We start from the raw sequence: 3,719 nt of genomic DNA, 5'->3' as shown, positions 1-3,719 counted from the left end.
GGTGAATACAAAGCTGTTTCATAGTGTGAAAAAGGTAAAGAACAGAGTTTCAAAGTAAAGATTCTTCTTATAATGCATTCCCTTTTAGTCTAAACATGATCTCTTGCCCTGCAACAGTGTTTAAGGTGAATACAAAGCTGTTTCATTGTGTGAAAAAGGTAAAGAACAGAGTTTCAAAGTAAAGATTCTTCTTATAATGCATTCCCTTTTAGTCTAAAACACAATCTCTTGCCCTGAAACAGTGTTTAAGGTGAATACAAAGCTGTTTCATAGTGTGAAAAAGGTAAAGAACAGAGTTTCAAAGTAAAGATTCTTCTTATAATGCATACCCTTTTAGTCTAAACATGATCTCTTGCCCTGCAACAGTGTTTAAGCTGAATACAAAGCTGTTTCATAGTGTGAAAAAGGTAAAGAACAGAGTTTCAAAGTAAAGATTCTTCTTATAATGCATTCCCTTTTAGTCTAAAACACGATCTCTTGCCCTGAAACAGTGTTTAAGGTGAATACAAAGCTGTTTCATAGTGTGAAAAAGGTAAAGAACAGTTTCAAAGTAAAGATTCTTCTTATAATGCATACCCTTTTAGTCTAAACATGATCTCTTGCCCTGCAACAGTGTTTAAGCTGAATACAAAGCTGTTTCATAGTGTGAAAAAGGTAAAGAACAGAGTTTCAAAGTAAAGATTCTTCTTATAATGCATTCCCTTTTAGTCTAAACATGATCTCTTGCCCTGCAACAGTGTTTAAGGTGAATACAAAGCTGTTTCATTGTGTGAAAAAGGTAAAGAACAGAGTTTCAAAGTAAAGATTCTTCTTATAATGCATTCCCTTTTAGTCTAAAACACAATCTCTTGCCCTGAAACAGTGTTTAAGGTGAATGCAAAGCTGTTTCATAGTGTGAAAAAGGTAAAGAACAGAGTTTCAAAGTAAAGATTCTTCTTATAATGCATTCCCTTTTAGTCTAAACATGATCTCTTGCCCTGCAACAGTGTTTAAGGTGAATACAAAGCTGTTTCATAGTGTGAAAAAGGTAAAGAACAGAGTTTCAAAGTAAAGATTCTTCTTATAATGCATTCCCTTTTAGTCTAAAACACGATCTCTTGCCCTGAAACAGTGTTTAAGGTGAATACAAAGCTGTTTCATAGTGTGAAAAAGGTAAAGAACAGTTTCAAAGTAAAGATTCTTCTTATAATGCATTCCCTTTTAGTCTAAAACACAATCTCTTGCCCTGAAACAGTGTTTAAGGTGAATACAAAGCTGTTTCATAGTGTGAAAAAGGTAAAGAACAGAGTTTCAAAGTAAAGATTCTTCTTATAATGCATTCCCTTTTAGTCTAAACATGATCTCTTGCCCTGCAACAGTGTTCAAGGTGAATACAAAGCTGTTTCATAGTGTGAAAAAGGTAAAGAACAGAGTTTCAAAGTAAAGATTCTTCTTATAATGCATTCCCTTTTAGTCTAAACATGATCTCTTGCCCTGCAACAGTGTTTAAGGTGAATACAAAGCTGTTTCATAGTGTGAAAAAGGTAAAGAACAGAGTTTCAAAGTAAAGATTCTTCTTATAATGCATTCCCTTTTAGTCTAAAACACAATCTCTTGCCCTGAAACAGTGTTTAAGGTGAATACAAAGCTGTTTCATAGTGTGAAAAAGGTAAAGAACAGAGTTTCAAAGTAAAGATTCTTCTTATAATGCATTCCCTTTTAGTCTAAACATGATCTCTTGCCCTGCAACAGTGTTTAAGGTGAATACAAAGCTGTTTCATTGTGTGAAAAAGGTAAAGAACAGAGTTTCAAAGTAAAGATTCTTCTTATAATGCATTCCCTTTTAGTCTAAAACACAATCTCTTGCCCTGAAACAGTGTTTAAGGTGAATACAAAGCTGTTTCATAGTGTGAAAAAGGTAAAGAACAGAGTTTCAAAGTAAAGATTCTTCTTATAATGCATACCCTTTTAGTCTAAACATGATCTCTTGCCCTGCAACAGTGTTTAAGCTGAATACAAAGCTGTTTCATAGTGTGAAAAAGGTAAAGAACAGAGTTTCAAAGTAAAGATTCTTCTTATAATGCATTCCCTTTTAGTCTAAAACACGATCTCTTGCCCTGAAACAGTGTTTAAGGTGAATACAAAGCTGTTTCATAGTGTGAAAAAGGTAAAGAACAGTTTCAAAGTAAAGATTCTTCTTATAATGCATACCCTTTTAGTCTAAACATGATCTCTTGCCCTGCAACAGTGTTTAAGCTGAATACAAAGCTGTTTCATAGTGTGAAAAAGGTAAAGAACAGAGTTTCAAAGTAAAGATTCTTCTTATAATGCATTCCCTTTTAGTCTAAAACACGATCTCTTGCCCTGAAACAGTGTTTAAGGTGAACACAAAGCTGTTTCATAGTGTGAAAAAGGTAAAGAACAGTTTCAAAGTAAAGATTCTTCTTATAATGCATTCCCTTTTAGTCTAAAACACAATCTCTTGCCCTGAAACAGTGTTTAAGGTGAATACAAAGCTGTTTCATAGTGTGAAAAAGGTAAAGAACAGTTTCAAAGTAAAGATTCTTCTTATAATGCATACCCTTTTAGTCTAAACATGATCTCTTGCCCTGCAACAGTGTTTAAGCTGAATACAAAGCTGTTTCATAGTGTGAAAAAGGTAAAGAACAGAGTTTCAAAGTAAAGATTCTTCTTATAATGCATTCCCTTTTAGTCTAAAACACGATCTCTTGCCCTGAAACAGTGTTTAAGGTGAATACAAAGCTGTTTCATAGTGTGAAAAAGGTAAAGAACAGTTTCAAAGTAAAGATTCTTCTTATAATGCATTCCCTTTTAGTCTAAAACACAATCTCTTGCCCTGAAACAGTGTTTAAGGTGAATACAAAGCTGTTTCATAGTGTGAAAAAGGTAAAGAACAGAGTTTCAAAGTAAAGATTCTTCTTCTAATGCATTCCCTTTTAGTCTAAACATGATCTCTTGCCCTGCAACAGTGTTTAAGGTGAATACAAAGCTGTTTCATAGTGTGAAAAAGGTAAAGAACAGAGTTTCAAAGTAAAGATTCTTCTTATAATGCATTCCCTTTTAGTCTAAAACACAATCTCTTGCCCTGAAACAGTGTTTAAGGTGAATACAAAGCTGTTTCATAGTGTGAAAAAGGTAAAGAACAGAGTTTCAAAGTAAAGATTCTTCTTATAATGCATTCCCTTTTAGTCTAAAACACAATCTCTTGCCCTGAAACAGTGTTTAAGGTGAATACAAAGCTGTTTCATAGTGTGAAAAAGGTAAAGAACAGAGTTTCAAAGTAAAGATTCTTCTTATAATGCATTCCCTTTTAGTCTAAACATGATCTCTTGCCCTGCAACAATGTTTAAGGTGAATACAAAGCTGTTTCATTGTGTGAAAAAGGTAAAGAACAGAGTTTCAAAGTAAAGATTCTTCTTATAATGCATTCCCTTTTAGTCTAAAACACAATCTCTTGCCCTGAAACAGTGTTTAAGGTGAATACAAAGCTGTTTCATAGTGTGAAAAAGGTAAAGAACAGAGTTTCAAAGTAAAGATTCTTCTTATAATGCATTCCCTTTTAGTCTAAACATGATCTCTTGCCCTGCAACAGTGTTTAAGGTGAATACAAAGCTGTTTCATAGTGTGAAAAAGGTAAAGAACAGTTTCAAAGTAAAGATTCTTCTTATAATGCATTCCCTTTTAGTCTAAACATGATCTCTTGCCCTGCAACAGTGTTT

Source organism: Electrophorus electricus, chromosome 12 (genome assembly GCF_041902795.1).
Source record: "Electrophorus electricus isolate QZ-2024a chromosome 12, ASM4190279v1, whole genome shotgun sequence".
Classification (NCBI taxonomy): Eukaryota; Metazoa; Chordata; class Actinopteri; order Gymnotiformes; family Gymnotidae; genus Electrophorus; species Electrophorus electricus.
This window is presented reverse-complemented; position numbering follows the sequence as displayed.